The sequence below is a fragment of the Ailuropoda melanoleuca genome, chromosome 18, assembly GCF_002007445.2.
Source record: "Ailuropoda melanoleuca isolate Jingjing chromosome 18, ASM200744v2, whole genome shotgun sequence".
Taxonomy (NCBI): Eukaryota; Metazoa; Chordata; class Mammalia; order Carnivora; family Ursidae; genus Ailuropoda; species Ailuropoda melanoleuca.
The window spans coordinates 29,359,465-29,380,442 of NC_048235.1; the positions used below are offsets into that span (position 1 = coordinate 29,359,465).

Below are 20,978 nucleotides of genomic sequence, written 5' to 3' on the forward strand. Positions count from 1 at the left end.
CATGGGGTATAATTACAATGCAATATCAGTCAGCCATTAAAAAAGAAGGAAATCCTGCCATTTGTGACAACATGGATGGATTTGAGGGCATGAGGCTAAGTGAGATAAGCCAGACAGAGAAAGACAAAACCCTGATGTTCTCACTTGTATGTGGAATCTAAAAGGGCTACACTCACAGAAACAGAGAGTAGAATGGTGATTGCTAGGGGCTAGAGGGTGTGTGAAACGGGGAGACTTTGCTCAAAGGGTACAAACTCCCAGCCACACGATGAATAAATTCTGGGGATCTAATGCACAGCATGGTAAGTATAATTAACAATACCATCTTACAGACTTAAAAGTGGTTATGAAAGTAGACCTTAAATGTTATTAACCACATGCATAAAAAAGGTAATTATCTGAGGGGATGAAGGTGTTAGCTAACATTATTGTGGTAATCATTTTGCAATAGATATGTGTATCAAGTCAGCACATTGTACACCTTAAACTTACATGCATTATATGTCAATAAAATCTCAATAAAGCTGGGGGAGAAAACCTCTAGGTTCTTGGGGGGGGGTGGCTAGTGGAGGTAGTTGTGAAAGAGAAGTCTCATGAGGTGCCCACAGTCATGCCATTTTTTTTTCACATAAAGAAAATAAGACCCAAATATTTATCCAAGTTCCCTCTACTAAAAAGTGGGAAAACGGGAATTCAGTTCCATGCCTGCTGGCTCTAAGACCAATGCTCTCTCTACCATAACACTTTGGAAACATCACGTGTTTGATTAGGATGTAGGAGAAAACCTACAGCCAGCGATAACGGGAATATTAACAATAATATACTCTGTTAATGCTTTTAGCTTTTCCAGGGCAATAAAAATACTGGGATGGGCACATAGCATAGGGCTTAGTCTCAACAACATCCATACAGCCCTCCCACCCAGATTTTAACCTTGGACAGAAAATAAGATTGAGGCTCACAGGCTCAGGAACCGCCCAGGAAGAAACAAGGATTGAGCGAGGGATCAGTGATTCCACAAGAGGTCAATCTGGAGGCACCGTTGGGACTCCTTTAAACTTAGGTAAGGAGGCTCCTGGGTGGTTCAGTCAGTAAAGCGTCTGCCTTCGGCTCGGGTCATGATCTCTGGGTCCTGGGATCGAGCCCCACCTTGCTCCCTGCTCAGTGGGGAGTCTGCTTCTCCCGCTCCCCCTGCTTGTGTTCACGCTCTCGGTCTCTCTCTCTCTTTCTCTCTCTCTCTCTCTCTGTCAAATAAATAAATAAAAATAAAATCTTTTTTTAAAAAATAAAATAAATAAAAAATAAAACAAAACTTAGGTAGGTACCTCACACCTATCAGGATAGCTACTATCCAAACAAAACAAAACAAAACAAAACAGTAAGCAAACAAAAAACAAAACCCCAGGAAACAATACGTCTTGGGGAGAATATGGAGAAACTAGAACCCCTGTGTGCTGCTGGTGGAAAAGTAAAACGATGCAGCTGCTGTGGAAACAGTATGGCTGCTCCTCAAAAAATATTTTTGTTGGGGCGCCTGGGTGGCTCAGTCGTTGAGTGTCTGCCTTCGGCTCAGGGAGTGATCCCAGCGTTCTGAGATCGAGCCCAGCATCAGGCTCCTATAATGGGAGCCTGCTTCTTCCTCTCCCACTCCCCCTGCTTGTGTTCCCTCTCTCGCTGGCTGTCTCTCTCTGTCAAATAAATAAATAAAATCTTTAAAAAATATATTTTTGTTAACTGCCATATGCTCCAGCATTTCCGCTTCTAGATATATACCCAAAATAATTGAAAGCATAGTCCCAAAGAGATATTTGCATACTCATTGTCACAGTAGCATTATTTACAATAGCTAAAAGGTGGGAGCAACCCACCTGCCCATCAACAACGAGGAGATAAACAAAATGTGGTACATACACTGGAATGGAAAATTACTCAGCCTTGAAAGGAAATTCTTCTAATCCTTTAAAAAAAAGTTAATATGCTCCAATACGGATGCAGCCTGAAGACAGTATCCTAAGTGAAATGGACAAATACTGTAGGATTCTACTTACATAAGATATCTAGAGTCTGTTTCAGAGAAACAAAGGAGAATAGTGGTTGCCAGAGGTTGCCAGAGAAGGGGAATGCTACTGTTTAACCAGTAGAGTTTCAGTTTTGCAAGATGAAGAAGGGTTCTGGAAACGGATTACAGTGATGGTTTCACAATGTCAATGTACTTTTATTGCCATAGAACTGTATACTTAAAACTGGTAAAGATGGCAAATTTTATGTTATGTGTATTCTGTCACAATTAAAACAAAAACTTCGGTAGGTATTATTCCTTATTTTAAAACAAGAAATAAGGCACAGAAAAGCCAAGTCATATTTTTTAGTTACATGAATTATTTACTGCAAATCTGGACCTAGAACCTAAACCTCTTACTTGTGAGATCTTACTAGACAGTGCTCATGGGTTTGCTTTCAACTTTGACTCTGACCTGAGGTTAAGAAAATCATTATAACTTGTTGCCATGGTCCTTCCTTATGTACATACCTTACCTGGAAATTTTTTTCCTACAGAATCAGGCTAAGTACCTTCCTTCTCTCCATCTCTTGATGACTGATTATCTACAGTGTTTTTATACTACTGTCGGCCTGTCTACAGATAACAATATGACAGGATATGAATGTATGACAAAGGCTTTGTCACCACCTCACCTCGGGAACACCTATTATGTGACCCACAGAATGTATCTTCAGGTACAAACTAAGACTCCCCCCTTCACTTATACTGACAATTAATTGAGCTTAAAACATAGTGTGTTTCTGTCATCATCTTTTCTTTCTTGAACAACATTGCTAATGACAAAAACTGAACACATGCTAAAAACTTAAATGACTAATTACCAGAAGCTGTCGATCTGGGAGAAGGCAATCTAATTGCTAACTTAGAAATAGACAAAATTCTTTGAAACCCTTGAGGTAGCTTTCTAACAGTGAAGTCCCGCTGTGGTAGAGACTGCTAGCCACCCATACAATATCCATCCTTCTCTTTTTTTCCTTTGTAACAGAACAACTGTATTTTTGAGGAAGGCAAAGTGCCTGGAGAAAATTACCTTTTCCACATCCCTGAAAGACAGAAATGGCCAATAAGATATTAATGGAAGCCCTTAGGCTGGATTTCTAGGAAGGAATGGCAGGTACCCTTTTGACCTTCTACCCTGTATCCTTTTTTCTTCAGTCTGACAGACATAATGGTTGGAGCTGCAGCAGCCATCTTGAGCCCATGAAGGAAGGAAACCAAGAGAATCTCAATTACTCGACATCCTTAAGACACCAAGGCAATGTCAGCAACTCTACCTCCAGTCTTCTTGTTAAGAAAATAAGCCCCTTGGAGTTTAACATCATGCAGCGGTGACAGAGGGGTCTGCACTCTCAGCCATAGGCAATTCCTAAAGAGGTATACTTAGGATCCTGAAAAGATCCTCTCTCTGTGAAGGAAGACAATCTGTTGGAAATAAATGATGCTAATGACAAGGATGATGATGGCATTACCCTTATGAAGTACATTGTAGGTGGCAGGCATGGAGGCACAGAGAGGTTAGGTAACTTACCCAAGGTCTCATGGCTAATAAATGGTAAGGCTGGGCTTTAAATCCAGGCAGTCTGGCTCCCGAGCACATGCGGTTAACTACAAGACAACAATATCCAACCCAACAAACTAACAGACAGCGCACAAACCAATCTCCCCGGACACACGACTCTTCAAGAAGCTGTCAATTCGTTAATGAAAATTCTTACTGTTGTCATCCCTAAATTCTCCTCTACTTGAGAAATTATTTCCTGTAGGAACTGAGATTCTTGTCACTCTGGCAGAACATCTGACTGGTTTCATAGCTGCTTTATATGCACCATAAATACTGCTTAGATCGTTACCATAGTGTCCTGCTAGAAATTCCTCCTTACCACCACCTACGACTACAAGATTAGTCTCCCAAAGGTGGACCTTGGATCACATCACACCCTTCACCAGAGTCTTCAGTGCATCTCTGTTACCCGAATAAAGTCCAAACTCTTTAACCCATATCTGCTGCGGGCTCCTTTCCCACCTTCCCGCCTCTCCCCTTCACACTCCAAACCCTCCAGCCAAACTGAGCCCTTGGTTGTGTCCTGTATTCACCTGCGATTTCCCATCCTGCACCTTGGCCTATACCGTCTAGTCCACCTGGATGCACATCCTCTCTCACCCCTCTCCCAGCCCCATGGGTCCCCACCAGACCAAATCCTCAAGACCCAAGTCACAGCCTTGCATGCTGCATTGATGGCTCCTTCTGCACAAGGACTGAGCTGTCATGGTTCTGGTCGAGAAGGAAAAGCACTGGGTTTCAGGGTCTCCTGTAAAGAGAGTAAATGTAGCCCAGCCCTGCAACAGCCCCCACTTGGACCAGAGCCAACGACTAGGATCCCTCTCTGGCAACGCTCACCCTCCTCAGCCTCCTTCCTGGTGTGTTCTCACTTCCCTCCATATCTTATCTGACCACAATCAACACCATGAACAGTCTTCAAGCTAAAAATAATTCCCAAGAGGAAACTTACAACCCTAAGGATGTGTAGAAAGGGGCAAGAGGAGGCCGCAGAACAGCTCTGACCAGTGCCAAGGGGGTCCGGCCAACACGATGCTTCTGCCCTTCTGATCTACTGACCAAAATCATCCAAGTCAGGGGCACACAGAAGTAGCTTGCTCGAGGCTGTTACATCATAAGAAGGGACTTACTTCTCCTAAGTCCCTCGGGTCACATGGATTGATTACTATTGGCTGCATAGCATCTTGCATAGGAAAACAAAGTTAAGCCAAACACAAGGAATCCTCATGGCTTGCAAAGCTCACTGGTTGATACAAAATTACCAGATTCATTTACTCAAAAACACATTCTAAACCAAGCCATGCACGATACCCAAGCCTAACGCTACTCAGTATGGCTAATTTTAGATCTCCTCAAGGAAAGCTACGCCGAACAGTGTTCTCTAGGCAACTGCTCATTCCCAGGATACTGGTGATACTGGCTTTTCTTCCGTCACCCCTCAGGCAGCTGTCAGAGGCCTCGAGTACAGTGTGTGGCTATCTGGCTACCTTCCTCGACAGCCATCCACTCCCACAGGCACCACCGAGGTCCCACTCGCTCCTCCGGCCTCCAGTACAACCAACACGCCACGCTGCCCCTGGGAGATTTTTTTTTTTTTAAGTTTTGAAGAAAGGAAAGGATAAGAATCCCCAAATCAGCCACATTCAGTGGTTAATTGGCAAACCACTTGGTCATTCTCACACCCTTTTCCCCTCTGCTCCTCTGCTCCCATCTCCCCCACCCCTGGAAAAACAAGGCAATAAATGAATGTGCTGCCAAAGAAAGATGAGAAAAGCAACAGGGCATCTGAGTCACACACGCTTCTGGACCCCTGTTACATTGGGGGTTAGACAAAATTTTCCAGAGCATCACCAACACTCTCTTTTTAATTTAAAAATAGGTTTCTTTTTTCTAAGATTTTATTTATTCATTTGACAGAGAGAGAGAGCCAGTGAGAGAGGGAACACAAGCAGGGGGAGTGGGAGAGGAAGAAGCAGGCTCCCAGTGGAGGAGCCTGATGTGGGGCTCGATCCCAGAACACCAGGATCACTCCCTGAGCCGAAGACAGATGCTTAACGACGGAGCCACCCAGGCGCCCCTAAAAATAGGTTTCTAATCTCTCCCCAATCACACATGGCCCTTGGCAAAGGCAGCCACAGCATGGAAGAGAGTTGTTTATACCCTTTTCTTTGTCTGTCACTGAACCTACCCCCCCCCCAATTTAACATTGAGTTCCTTTAAATTAGGGAAAATTCTATTTACAGCTCTAAAAGGATTCCTTGAAAGGGCAGAGTCATTGTCTGTGTGGTGTGTGCGTTTGAGCCCGGCTCCATCCATATCTCTGTTGTGGGCAACAGAAAGTCCTCAGTATCCTCAAAGGAAAACCACCACGGTGGAGACATGGTCACCTCCGGGAGTGGTCAGGCCACCATGCGGGCAATTGAGAACATGACAAACACCAGCTCCAAAATCAGACACTGAGAGACACTGAATCAGGTTGGAAGGAGTGCCTCTTCCCAGCCTGAAGGCCACAAAGCATCCAGAAGAACCTCTTTTTCATCTCCGACCACAAGGGAAGAGGAGGAATCATTCTAATGGGGAAACAGTAAATAGCAGTAGTAAAGGTCTGTGGTGGCCGACCCCTAGGTGCCTCTGGAGGTCAGGGTCCCCCCAGGATGTGACTCCAAGTGCAGGCCTTGTGCGTGGGCCCTCACTTTCCGTATCAGAGCAAAATCAACACACAAGACAGTCCTCAAGCTAAAAATACTTCACAGAGGGGAAAATGTAACCATAAAGCTCTGTAGAAAGGGGCAGGAGGGAGGCCCTGGGGAAGCTCTGACGGGTGCCCAGCAGTCCAGCCAACATCAGGCTACTGCCCTTCTCGTCCAGTGACCAAAATCACCCCAGTCAGAGAAACCAGAAGCAGCTCAAGAAAAATGTGAGGTTAAGCAGGATTTGAGAACTCCAACAGTGTTGATGGAAATACTGGTACTAAAGCCAGGAAATTCTTGGTTGGCTGACAAACGAAGCAGTTCTGTGTCCCAAAGCACTGTGCAAGTGAGCATAACCAATCACAACGTTTAAATCCCCATTAGTAGCTGCTCCGTGAACTAAGGGCCTCAATAACACCTCTGTCGCCAGCCTGTTACCAATTATTTCCTTCACAGCTGCACGATTTAAGATAAGGATGTCCGTGTGGGATAGGGTCAGCAGCGGGAAGAGTGATACCTGTACCAGCGCAGCATGTCCGTCACGCGGTATCAGAGGAGAAACTGTTTTTATTTAAGGAGTCACTGAAGTGAGGGGGGACCAGAGAGAGGCAGTTCCATTTGGTTCTGAGGTCAAGGTAACTGATCCCATTACCCTGTTTTATTTCTTAGGTTTTAATGGCAGAACAGTGCAATATTTCCTCCGTGCAAAGAACACATACAGCGCATGCATCTAAGTCATGAAGCATGCTGGTAATTCAGCACCCATCACCACGAGGGTGCGGGATGCAACCATCACAAGGGAGTCCTGTCAAGGGGACATATTTTCATCTCTGTTAGTCAGGCTCTTTGAATCTGATCCACTGATGAATGACTACTCCAGATTTTAGGAGCTTCTCCTGAAACTCATGGTCTACCATGATTAGGGTATTCCCAGGAATACACTGAGGACGGGTTTCCTTTACAAGTCAATCGAGTGAAATAAAGCCATACCCCTCCAAGTCCTCACCTACAAAACACGCCGCCCAGTGTTAACAGTGAGTTAGGAAGGTCACATCCACAACGTATGTGTGAACCATTATATTAAAGGCACTTGGCTACATTCGTGCCAAAGATTTGGCACTGCATCCAAAGAGAAGGGGCCATGGGAAAGGCAAAATGTGAGAAAGATTTCCTCCTCCTTAATTCTCCATCCTGTCTCCAATTCTACTCACTCTCTTGTTCACTCCCTATAAGTTTTAAACCAAGAAAGCACAGATGTTCAGGGGGAAAGGGTATAGCCCTCAGCATTGCATGGAGGGGTGGCAAGTGCCCCCTAATCCTATAAAGGTCTAGTGCCCACACATCCCTTTCGTGATGTCCCAAAACAGGACACCCAATATCCATCCCAGTTCTGTCTCTTAGACGTATGTGGACTTGGACATGGTATTCCACTACTCCATGCCTGTTTCATCACCTGTGCATAATCATAGCCATCCCACAGAAAAGGATCACATCGGATAAAGTATGTGAAGCCTCCTTTAAGCTGATTATTATTGTATACATGTTGTTGCTATTATTATTATTATTATTGTTATTATTACTATTCATCAGGAGATATTGAGGGCAAGATCAGAAAACAGGGCCAGGGCTGGATTAAAGGGTATGTTGCCCTAACAAGAAAGCAAGGTCCTGCCCTCAAGGGGTTTATATTCTAGTTGAGGGAGGGGAGACAACAAGCAAGTGAACAAACTAACAGACACTTTCGATGACTGTCGTGCTAAGAAGGAAATACATAGGGCACAATGCTTCCGTCTAGCTGGTGACAGGTGGGGGGACTGTTTTGGAGAGGCTGGTCAAGGAAGGCCTGCCTGAAGAGGTACAATTTAAACTAAGAGAATAAAGTGGTTCCAGTAGAGGGAAAGTCACGTGCCCCTGGGGCTAGGAAGCACTTGGTAAGTGCAAGAGCCTAGAAGATGGCCAGGATGGCTGAATGCTTTAACGCGCTCCTTCTCAGCCTGACAAGCAGTGGAGTCGCCAGGAGAGCCTGAGGAGCTGAGGATGCCTGAGTCTGCTCCCAGACTCGAGTATGACTGGGCATGCGGAGGTCGCCAGGCTCCCCGGATGTTTTTGAAGCACAGCCTAGGTTGAGACCCACACAGAGTAAGACAGCAAATAAGGCTCAGGACAGAGTCCTGGGGCACCTGGGGATTGAGGCCTCCCTCTTGTAAACATCACTTCGGAACCACTGTTTCAGTTAGCGAGGACACCAGACACGAGTGAAGGCCAGGTTGGAGGGCATGTCCACGGTAGTTGTAAACGACTAATTGCTTTTTATTTTCACTTCACAGCCTGGAAGGAGGCAAGACAATGTGGTGTGAAATATTACTCCCTGGAGGCTTGACTGTTCCTCCTAAAGGAATACTTCTAGGAAAACACTGCAGCCGAATCGGCTTAATCCATAGCCCCTCAAATTGTCTGTGACTTCTGAATTAAAGTGTCAAAAAATACCAAAAATGAAGGCATAAATTAATGATATCTGCCATCCCATAAAATGCATAATTAAAAATTAACACAGCATGACTATGTATGGGGAGCGAACAGGGTCTGTGGTCCATATGTCGAGAAACAATGACCAGCCGAGAGTCAGCTGGGCAAGCTTGCTGCTGTCATCTGGTTTATTTTATGACACATCTCATAAGGCGGTAAAGTCATCTGTAAAAGGATGGTTCCCGTAAAAGAAGCAGATCATCGTTACGACTGTATGCTTGGTGACAGGAAGCACACCGAAGTCACCGTAGTGGTTTCCTCCAGGGAGGGAAGAAGGAGAACAAAGAACACCTTTATCAGAAATATTTTACTGCTTTCATTTCAAAAAAATCTGAGGCAAACATAGCACAATGTTATAAATATTCATTAATTCCAGGGAGTGGTCCGTGAGTGCTTGTGGTATTACTGTCTGTACTTTTCTGTATGAAAAAGAAAAGAGAGCATGTTTAAACAGTAAGACTTCTTCATTTAACACTTCTTGCATAATGTGTTACATTGGGCTGAAACCCTCTAATTATTCCTTACTTACTGTTTGCCAGTTTTGGAGACAATGGTCCTGAATTCATCACCAGCATTTGTGCTCCTGTTACATTAACACTTGAGAGCTGTGAAATACCTTGTAGACCGTCTACTACACATTTTCCCCTTCTAGTCAACTGAATCACCCCTTAAGCTCCTCTCTTGACATTTTTCCCAAAAGTCCTGCAGAAAGAAGGATTAATTAGATAGCCCCCCTATTCTCCAAGGAGGATTGACTGTGGTTCACCACTCCACCAGAACCCTGCTGCTATCTTACAGGATTTTGGCCAATCTTCATACATTCTTTTTTTTCTTAATTTATACTTTCAATATATCTCAGAGGGCAATTTAACTTTAGGTTCTTAGGTGTCTTTAAAGGATAATTCATAGTCCGTGTACCAAGACAGGTCCAATAAAAGTAAGTAATCATCAAAAGTGATAGTTGAGCAGTGCTGGGGTGGGGGGTGGAGAAAAGACAGAAGCTGAAAGTTCTAAAACTGCTATTTTCATCCTGAAATGTTTATCAATCAATTTCACAGCAGCAGCAAACACTTCCCTTCTCGCAGGAAGGTGGGGCGGGGAGGAAGCAGAAAAAGACACAAAGGAAGAGATTCTAACAAGTTCAACAATAAATTTTAAGAGGACTCAGTTTGGTGATGACACACGGTAGATCAAATCTTGTGTGTGAATGGCAGGCAGGCAGTAACGTATGCCAACAGTGTGGAGTCTATTTAAAGGGACAGCACAAACAAACTTACATGGAAGCTTCTAGAGTACAAACTCCTAATCAACGTTATTACACTTAAAAATTAGTATTTTTCAGAAGCCGAAGTGCCCAATGTATTCTCATGCAATTAAGAAGGAAGAACACAGGGGTGCCCAGGTGGCTCAGTGGGTTAAGTGTCTGCTGTTAGCTCATGTCATGATCCCAGGGTCCTGAGACAGAGTCCCATGTTGGGCTCCCTGCTCAGCAAGGAGTCTGCTTCTCTCTCTCCTTCTCCCTGTGTCCCTCCCCTCTGCTGTTCTCTCTCTCAAATAAATAAATAACAAATCTTAAAAAAAAAAAAAAAAAGAACAACAACAATATTGAGCCTCCCCTCATTTACTTCTGTTCCCTGCTGACATGTGCTTTGCTCCCAGGAGGCCACTTCCCACCTCTTCGCTGTGATGTTCCACACTCTGCAAAACTATGAAAGGACAGGGAGCCTGGGTGGCTCAGTTGATTGAGCGTCTGCCTTGGGCTCAGGTCATAATCCCAGGGTCCTGGGATAGGACCCACGTTGTGCTCCCTGCTCAGCGGGGAGTCTGCTTCTCCTTCTCGCTTGCTACTCTCTCTCTCTCTGTCAAGTAAATAAATAAAATCTTTTAAAAACACACACACACAAAAGGATAAACTGACAGCATGTGGCATCTTTGATGTGCCTGGCACCAGTGGGCCAGCCACTTTCAAATCTTATTTCGTTGACTCTTCCCAAGAACCCCAAATATGGTATCAACTCCATTTTACCAGTGAGGAAGCTATGTGCCCAAGATCACAGAAGTAATAAGGTGGTGAAGCCAGGTTAGAATTCAGAGCTATTCAACTTCAAAATTCACACTCCTTCCTTGATACCAGCCAACTTCACAGGAACAGTAAGAGGACGGATGTGCCGTGAAGATTTTAGCTGTGTGCACCAGGGCACCAGGGAAAAGCTGTCATGGCACTTTGTCAGTTCATGTTGCCTACCTCTATCACTGAACGTGGGGCTCCTGCAAATTCATTCAGCCTGTTCTCCAAGAGCCCAAATGGCCCTGGACCACTTCTAGAGAACTGTCAAACTGAGCACATCCTAGAGACATGCCCGCAAATCTCGTCCTTATCTCCACCAAGTCTCTGCACTCCAACCACCACCATCAAAAAACAGAAGCGCCATCCAATGCATTTTTTTTAAAACTGCCCTCCTGGCCAAAATAGTACCAAGAAAGAAAAAAATTGCGCAGATGGACAACTTCCATTACCTCACTAAAGAGGGGTGACCGTCTCACTAAACACACAGATAGCAGCACAGGTGGGATATTCAAAACAGTGCAGAGGGCAGAGTTTGACAGGGAGCCTCCCAGCTGTGGCCGTGAACAATGAACCCGTAACTGACTGCTGTCCAAGCTATGAGACCCAGTGCAGAACATTCAAACACGTCAACATAAGGAGGCACGCTCATGATCTTCCCCTGCGACAAAAAAATATGTTCAAGAAACAGCCTAGAAGGTTCTCTCTGCCTCCCATCTCCCAAAGCCCTATCCCATCACTCTCAGGGAAGCTCACCTGGTTAGTCCCCATCTACTCTAATAGCTCCTTGATCCTGAATTCCCAGATTCTCCTTCATCGCTGAATTCCCAAATGGTACTGGTTTGTGAGATCCTAAGCCATTCCACAAAGAAGTGTCTCTGGACTCAATCAAAGGTACAGAGAGCCATTGGACGATTTCTGCTCTCAGGAAGGGGAGCCATGCTGAATAGCGAGGGACAATGAGCCACATGATGAGTGCATAAGAGATGTGGGGAGCACAAAAGAGAGAGGGGCAGGGAGGGAAGTTCATGAAAGGCCTCAGGAAAGAGGTAGCATTTCAACGGGCTTCAGGTGCTGAGCTGGATTTCCCTCGAAGACAATTTTGTAAAGAGGGATGAAGATTTAGTAGATATATGAGTTGAACTGGGCCCCCCAAAACAGATACATGGAAGCCCTAACCCCCAGTACCTCAGAATGTGACCTTATTTGGAAACAGGGTTGTCGCAGATGTAATGGGATAAGATGAGGTCATCCTGGAGCAGGGCGGGCCCTTAGTTCAATAGAACTGGTGTCCTTCAAAGAAGACAATCCTGTGAAGATAGGGACACACGGGAGAACGCCAAGTGACAATCGTCTGAGATTGAAGCCACAAGTCAAGGAGCACCAAGGAGCGCCGCCAAATACCCGACTCTATGAAGAGGAAAGGGAAGACTCTCCCTCCAGGTTCCAGAGGGAGCGTGGCCCTGCCCACACCTTGATTTGGACTTTCAGCCTTCAGAACGGAGACAAAACATTTCTGTTTTTTAAGCCACCCAGTGTGTTGTACTCTGTTACAGCAGCCCTAAGAAACTAAGGCAGTAGGCGACTGGAAGAAAGAGAAAAAACAAGATGTGAAAGGCAACCACAGAAGATATTTTTAAAAAATGACTTTCTCTAATTTGCAGAGACCTATGCCCACTTTACTCTGCTTAGAATGACTTCACCTCAACATCCTCCCCTGTGCATCCACGGGGCTCTCGGGCTTCACCACCCTTCTTTTAGCTTGTCTTTAAATAAAGGCGCTATTTCTCCTTTCAAAGGCTAGATCTACCACCTTGCTTTAATTACTTTAATCCAAGGACTTCCCATTCATCATTTCCATATTTTACTCCAATTATTTCACACTTTGATCGTCTGTGGGGTAAACCACAGATACTTCCTGCAATTTCACTTCCCCCCTTCCCGCTCCCCACCTGCTGACCTCCCCACGGTTCTACTGAAAAGAAGCCTAGGGCAGGGGTACCTGGGTGGCTCAGTCAGTTGACTCTTGACTGCAGCTCAGGTCAGGATCAAGGGTCCCAAGATCAAGCCCTGCATTGGGCACCACTCAGTGGGGAGCCTGCTTCTCTCTCCCTCTCCCTCTGCCCCTCCCCTGACTTGAGCCTGTGTGCTCGCTCACTCTCTCTCTCTCTCTCAAATAAATAAATAAATCTTTAAAAAAATAAAAGAAAAGAAGCCTACGGTAGATTCCCTACTTCTCATCACCCATTCACAACTCAACTCTTTATTAAGATGACCGCTCTGGACAGGAAACTCTTATGGAAGGATCCTAATTAGTCTGCCTGATCACTGACTCCTACGGACACTATCATCTTCACTCTCCACAAATTCTTTGCATTGCTTCACACTAGCACCCACTTTCTCCCTGCATGAAATGCTCTCTTCTTCTGGCTCCTGGAAGAACACCCTCCCCTAGTTCCCCACTCACCTCCCTGACTACTCCTTTTCTGTTTCCTTCCTGGGTGAAGATCCTCTCAGTGCTCCTTTCCTACCTAGGAAAGTACCACAGTACTTTGTGCTGACCTCTGTTACAGCAATTCTAAGTATTTGCCCTATGGTTACCTTCAATCAATCACAGTTTACCTTTGAATACCATTACTCTGCACCACATGCAGGATAAGGGCCTTACTGGGCTATATTCCTAATTCCTCACTCCCATTACTTGTGCTATTGCTGTCATACATATGAAAAAGTAGGTTATGGGTGCCAGGGTGGCTCAGCTGGTTAACGGTCCGACTCTTGATTTCAGCTCAGGTCGTGATCTCAGGGTTCTGGGATTGAACCCTGTGTTGGGCTCTGTGTTCAGTGGGAAGTCTGCTTGATATTCTCTATTTCCCCTCCCTCGGTCCCTCCCCCTCCCCTATGCATTCATGTGCTCTCTCTCTCTCAAATAAATAAATAAAACTTTAAAAAAATTAAAACTAGGTCAGAAATATACAACACAGGGCAACTATTTTGCGTTGGACAATGTTCTTTAAGAGTTAAAAATAAGAAGAATTGAATTTTAGTTTACCTTTATTTATTTCATATAAAGTGTTCTTCATTTCTCTATATAGATCCAAAATTCTATCTGGTATCATAATCCTACTGCCTAAGGACCTTTCTTTAACATTTCCTGTAGAGTCAGTACGCTAGCAATGAATTTCCAGTTTCTGTTTGAGGAAATTTTTCATTCTCTTTCATTTTTGAAATAGATTTTCACTAGGCATAGAATTCTGGGTTGACAGCTCTTTGCTTTTAGCACTTTAAAAATGTCACTTCATTATATTCTAACTTGCATAGTTTCTGAAGAGAGGTCTGCTACAATTTTTATTTTTGTGCCTCTGTAATGTGTCCTTTTTTCCTCTGTCTGCCTTTAAGATCCATTCCTTTTTTGTTTATAACTGTACGAATATTATTTGCCTCCGTGTGTTTTGTTCTGGAGTATTTATCCTGCCGGATATAATCTGAGCTTCTTGGGTCTGTGATTTGGTGTCACCAACTTTGCGAACTTCTCAACCATTACTTTTTCAAATATTTTTTGCCTTCCCCATTCTCGCTCTCACATCGCCTTCTGTTTCCAATAAAGTATTTGTTAGACTGTCTGATACCATCCCACAGCTCTCAGATATTCTATTCTTTCTTTGTTTTCTTCTCTTGTTGGTTTTACTTTTTCTTTCCCCCTCTTTATGTTTCAGTTTGGTTAATATCTATTGGCCCATCGGATCTTGCCATTTTCCACCTCTTCTATTAGAGCATTTAGCCTATTTAATCATAGTTATTTTAAACTCCCTGCCAGGGGTGCCTGGGTGGCTCAGTTGGTTGGGTGTCCAGCTCTTGGTTTGGGCTCAGGTCATGATCTCATGGGTCAGGAGATCAAGCCCCACAACAGGCTTAGCATTGGGGTGGAGTCTGATTGAAGATCCTTCTCTCTGCGCCTCCCCACACTCGCACATGCCCTCCCACTCTCTCTCTCAAAAAAATAAATATTTAAATAAAATAAATTAAATAAATAAATAAACCCCCTGCCAGGTAGTTTCAACATCTATGACATACCCAGTCTAGTTTGAATGATTCCTTTGCCTCCTGGTTTCTGTGTTTGTAGGGGGTTTTTTTCTTACCTTTTCATATGCCTCATAATTTTTTATTGAAAGTTAGACATCTTAGATAAGAAAGTAGAGACTGAGGTAAATATTTTTTTAATGCCTGGAAATGGATATGCCTTTCCTTCTCCCAGGCCTTTAGTGTAAGGCTCTGAACTAATCTAATCGGGATCTGTGCTAGTCTGTTGTTGCTATGGCAATCCTCAGTGACCCACAGACTAGTGACACCCTGAGTTCAGGGTAAGGGTGAATGCCAGAATCTATTTGTTTTCCAATGACTGTTGCACCCTCGGTCTTAAGTCTTTTCGTTTCACCATGCCTCAGAGAAAGTCTGCCTCTTGCAAATGAGTTGCTACTCCGTGCTTGCTAGCCTGGTGGTGGGGTGGGGGTAGAGGGTGTCCTCCGTTGTTCTGATTAACCCTCAGTGTTAGGCAGGTACTCCATCCCTGGATCTTGGGAAGGATGGCCGTCCTGCCCATCCTTCAGTAATCTACCCTCTCCCGAATTCATAGTCCTGAATCCACTTTGTAATCTTGCCCCTGCCCCCAGGGTTGAGATCTTTTTTTCCCATTTTCTACCCCAGCTACAGAAAGATTTTACCAGCGCCCAAAAGATGATGGTGTTTGTTGCCTCCCTCCCAAAGCACAGCTTCTGCTCTGTAGGGAGATACAAAAGAAGTTCAGGCAAAGATTCTCACCCTTCCTAGAGCAGCAGCTATTTCTTCCCCTGGTTCTGCCCCACAGAGAACACTTTCTCAACCCTTCCCGTGAGTGATGGTATGGGTCATGGAGAAAACCCTGCAGGCAGGTACAGATACCACCTCATATTTGCAACCCCAAAAGCTTCACTCACTCTCCCCAGGGCCCAGGGAGCCAGCCTTTGTCATTCCCCAGGTGCCCTGGCCGAACCCCTCTCGCCAGTCACGGCAGCTGCTCACGCGGTACCTTCGTGCTTCTGTCTCAGCCCTCCCTGCGGCCACCTGCCTCTCACTATGCTCTGGATCTTGCACCTTCAGCACTCTCCTTGGTTCAAGAACCATTGTTAACTTGCTCTTTGTCCAGGTTTTTTCACTGTAAAGTTGAGAATAAAGTGCTTTCCAGATCTTTCCATCCTACATCTTCAACTGGAAAAACGAAATACCTTTTTGCATTTTCCACCTGTTCCCTCCACCAAGAATGACCTTCCTACCCCTCAAAATATGTATCTGCACTATGCGGATGTTGGGATTTTTGTATAATTACCCTCTTAAGAAATAACTGCTTTTGGCAGAGAAGAGGAATGGCAGGAGCTTTTACTGAGCCCCAAACACAGTGCTTGGTGCTTCTGCAGTTTCTAATTTAAGCTTCATAACTTAAAAGGTATATATGTTATGAACCAAATCTGTGACATGAGGGAACGGAAGCTCAGTAACTTGCGGAGGGTCACATAACTGATGAGTGGCAAAATCGAGATTCAGAAATTCAGCCCTCCAAATCCTGTTCCCACCAGCCAGCACTGCCCCACCGGCTACACAGGGCCTGGCAGCCTGTGTGGTGACCGCACGGTGCTTCTGTTCACAGTGGACACGGAGGCCTCATAGAACCACCCAGCACTGGCCACTTGACACAAACTCCTGTAACCATAAAGAGGGAGTTTCATAAGCCTTGGGTGGGGGTTGGGAGCCACCTGCTGAAATGCCCACACTTTTTCAGAAAGGACCATTACAGAAACACAGCCTGTCTTCCAAACCCTCAGGATCCATTTTCGCTGCTGGGCTTCTGCACCTGTGCCTCGCACGCAGCAGGGAGGGAGAGGACACCTGCTGAGTGGCCACTGAAGGCCAGCACACCACTCAACCACAGAGGAAGTCTGTGTAGGACTGAGCTTCCCTTTGCCCCTCCCGACGTGGCCCGACCAGGCTTGCTAAGTAGCTAATGAACAACTTCGATTTCCTTGGAGGAAGCCACGCCATTGTATCTCACTCAGTACAGGTTCAAGGGAAAGTTACCTGCTGTGACAGAAGCCAGGTACCACCAATTTACTATGTCACTGCTGCCATGGCCTACGCAACAATGGATTGTTACTTTTCTTCTTACGACTGCAGAAAACCTCTTCTAGGAGGTCATAGAGACACAGAACAATATAAAAGATTACTGACAATGTGGCAGCACAATGACCTTTCCAGCCTCAAGGCTGTGAGTTCACTGCCTAGTCCCCAGACTCTGTGTGTACAGCGTATGGGTTCTGACGAATGCAATAAGTCATGTCATCACCACCGATGACATGACCACCGTAAAAAACAATTCTACTACTCCAGAAAGTCTCTTGTGCCTCCTCTTTGTGCCATTTTGGGATTAAGGTAACATCGAACAGCTAGCATGCCCTGCTTCCCAGGACAATTCCCTGCGTTCCTGATCAGGACCAAGTTAGCAAAAACCCCAGCTGGGTCATCCAGGAACCACAAGCGCATACCATATTCCTATAGGCTATTGTCTTCAAAGCAAGAGCCCATTTCTGGTTTCTTACACTTTAACTCCAAAAGTGTTCCCTGATCTAGCCTTGAGCCCCGCTACATGGCAGGCACCAAATATCCCTGTGGCCAAGAAGCCTACCACAGGCCCTGGCCTGTCCACGTGGCCACAGGCTGGAGTATGACGGGCAGGGGACCCCGCAAGCTCTCTCCCCAGAGGTCCAGAGCGCAGTGCCGACAGTCCCCATTTTTGATGCCTGAAAGGTTCAAAACATAAAAGGCTTTCATTTCTTATCCATTTTTCTGTTTACAAAGTGAAAGCCAAAGACTGAAGCTGCAACACATTTATACAATTCCCATGCTGGGTGCACAATTCCTATGCTTCAGAAATGCATGGTCACTGGAAATGCATCTGTGTTTTTTAAAATGATCTAATTGAACACATTCTCTTTTCTTTTTTCTTGCCATCAGTGTACTGTTTTTATTTTATATGACCTGATAATTATCAGTATGCCATGTTTTCCCATCATGAGCACTTAGTAATTTTCAAAAACACTGCTTTGATCATGTCATTTCCCAGCCCCCAAACACTTGACAGTTTGCCATTGTTTACCTGATAAAGTCCAAACCATGTAGCCATCCCTAAATTTGCCCACATTGCCTCCCATGATGCCTCCACACAAAGCCCTGCTCTGATTTAACAGGACTTATTTTTTCTAAACTACCCCACCTCTTCGGCAAGTGTTACCACCCCCTCGAAACCCTCTCAGGTCAAGAATAGGAGTGAACTTCCTCCCTCACTGCGATTTCTAGAACCCAAATGCTTCATCAGCCTAAGCCACCTTGAGCTGTTATGGTTGTTGACAGGTCTCCTCTCCCCCTGCAAGATCTCCCAGGATCAGAAAGAGTTGAGCTTCTCCTGAGTAACTCTTTGCCTTACGGACACTGTAAACTGGGGAAGGAATTCTTGCCCTCTTACCTGCTGACTGCTAAAAAACTGAGAGCTAAATTTGTCTCCTACTTCTAGCAAAATATACAGGACCTTATGGCATATATTTTGTGTAGTAACTTAATTTCAGCCCGGCTCAAATCATAGGCCCCTACCCTTATTTTTTTCTTTGACTTATTTGTCTTTCTGACTTGTATTTATTTTATCTTGCTATGTGCATGTGTTTTTGGAGGAAGGATGAGAATGTGTGAGAGACAGTGAAATTCATTCCTGACCGTGTCTGGCACAGACATCCTGCACTCTCCACGACACAAAGTTGGCAAGAGGCAGTTAACATGCTGGTATTTGTCATTATATGAAGGTACGTCTGAAAGGAGCACAAGTTCTTTGGGCTGCTGCTGCTGTGATGACCAACCAGGATTCATAACGTACTTTAACCCTGTTGCAGTAAACAACTCCAAAGCCCTGATCTGGCCAGAAGTCAAATTTCCCACTCCTTTATGGTATTTTTAGAAAAACTGCAAGAATATCCATACTTGCTAAAAACAGAACTACCCCACAACCCAGCAATTAGACTACTAGGTATGTATCCGAAGGACAGAAACATAGTGATCTGAAGAGGCACCTGCACCCTAATGTCAGTAGCAGCAATGTCCACAATAGCCAAACTATGGAAAGAGCCGAGATGTCCATCAACAGATGAATGGATAAAGATGTGGTATATCTAAACAATGGAATACTACTCAGCCTTCAAAAAGAATGAAATCTTGCCATTTGCAATAACATGCATGGAACTAGTGGATATTATGCGAAGCAAAATAAGTCAATCAGAGAAAGACAAATACCATATGATTTCACTCATATGTGAAATTTAAGAAACAAAACAGATGTGCTTAGCGGAAGGGAAGGAAAAATAAAATCAGATGTGATGTGATGAGCACTGGGTATTATATAAGATTGATAAATCATTAACCTAATAAAAATAGGTCAAAAATAGAAATTAATAATACATTATGTTAATTAATTGCATTTAAATTAAAAATATATATATAAATAAGTAAATAAACAAACAAACAAAAACAGGGAGGCAAACCATAAGAGACTCTTAACTATAGGGAACAAACTGAGGGCTGCTGTAGGGGAGGTGGGTGGGGGGGAAGGGGTAACCAGGTGATGGGCATTAAGGAGGACACTTGATATAATAAGCACTAGGTGTTATATGCAACTGATGAATCACTAAATTCTCCCTCTGAAACCAATAGTACACTATATGTTAACTAAATTGAATTTAAATAAAAAATTTTAAAATAAAAAGAATATCCAAACTTGCCAAAGCCATCTACAGATTCAGTGCAACCCCTATTAAAATTCCAGTAGCATTTTTCACTACAGGAAACAGAAAAATATTCCTAAAATCCATCCAGAACCAGAAAAGACCCCAAATAGCTAAAGCAATCTTTAGCAAGAAAAAGAAAGGCATCATACTTCCTGATTTCAAACTGTGTTACAAAGTTATAGTAACAATAAAAGTATGGTATTGGCATAAAAACAAAGACACAGATCAATGGAACAGAATAGAGAGCCCAGAAATAAACCCATGCATAACAGTCGATGAATTTTTGACAAAGGTGCCAAGAATACACAATGGAGAAGGAGAGTCCCTTTAATAAATAGTGCTAGGGAAACTGGATATCCATATACAGAAGAATGAAATTAGACCTTTATTTTCACTATACACAAAAATTAACTCAAAATGAATTAAAGACTAAAATTTAATACCTAAACTGTAAAATTTCTAGAAATAAAACAATCCTATTCACAACAGTATCAAAAACAATAAAATACTTAGGAATAAATTTAACCAAGGAATGAAAAGATCTATACCCTGAATACTACAAGACTTTGATGAAAGAAACTGAAGAAGGCACAAATGGAAAGATATCTCATGTTCATAGATATGAAGAATTAATTCCATCTGTAGATTCAGTGCAATCTTTATCCAAATTCCAAGAGCACTTTTCACAGAAATAGGAAAAGTATCCTAAAATTTATATGGGGCCAAAAAAGACCCAATCCTGAAAAAGAAGAACTAAGCCAGAAGCATCACACTTCCTGATTTCAAACTACATTATGAAGCTATAGTGATCAAAACGGTATGGTACTGGCATAAAATGGACCAATGGAACAGTATAGAGAACCCGGAAATAAAATCACATAAACAATTAATGTTTATCAAAGGAACCATGAATATCCGCCATGGGGAAAGAATATTCTCTTTAATAAATGCTACTGGGAAAACTAGATAACTACATGAATGAGATTAGACTCCTATCTTACACCACTCACAAAAATTAACTTGAAATGGATTAAAGACTTAAATTTAAGACCTGAAACCATAAAACTCTAGAAGAAAAATCTTTTTTTAACAAATATTTTATTGATTTATTAATAATTTTTTTATTATAGTATGTTAGTCACCATACAGTACATCCCTAGTTTTTGATGTAAAGTTCCATGATTCATTAGTTGCGTATAACACCCAGTGCACCATGCAATAC

The 20,978-nt window shown here is 43.8% G+C and overlaps 1 long non-coding RNA gene across 4 annotated transcripts in view; it reads right to left on the minus strand.

The window, feature by feature from the left end:
- Positions 1-9,128: 9,128 nt before the first annotated feature.
- The window catches only part of LOC117797084, a 19,450-nt gene continuing 7,600 nt past the window's right edge, over positions 9,129-20,978 (minus strand). Inside the window, exons 2-5 of one of the 4 annotated variants that reach the window (XR_004621938.1) lie at positions 11,658-12,211; positions 11,354-11,562; positions 10,511-10,695; positions 9,129-9,538 (exon numbers count right to left, since the gene is read on the minus strand). This is a non-coding gene — a long non-coding RNA (uncharacterized LOC117797084). Of the gene's footprint in view, positions 9,539-10,510; positions 10,696-11,353; positions 12,212-20,978 lie in introns of all 4 variants that reach the window. The other 3 variants (XR_004621937.1, XR_004621936.1, XR_004621939.1) reach the window with 3 other exon arrangements.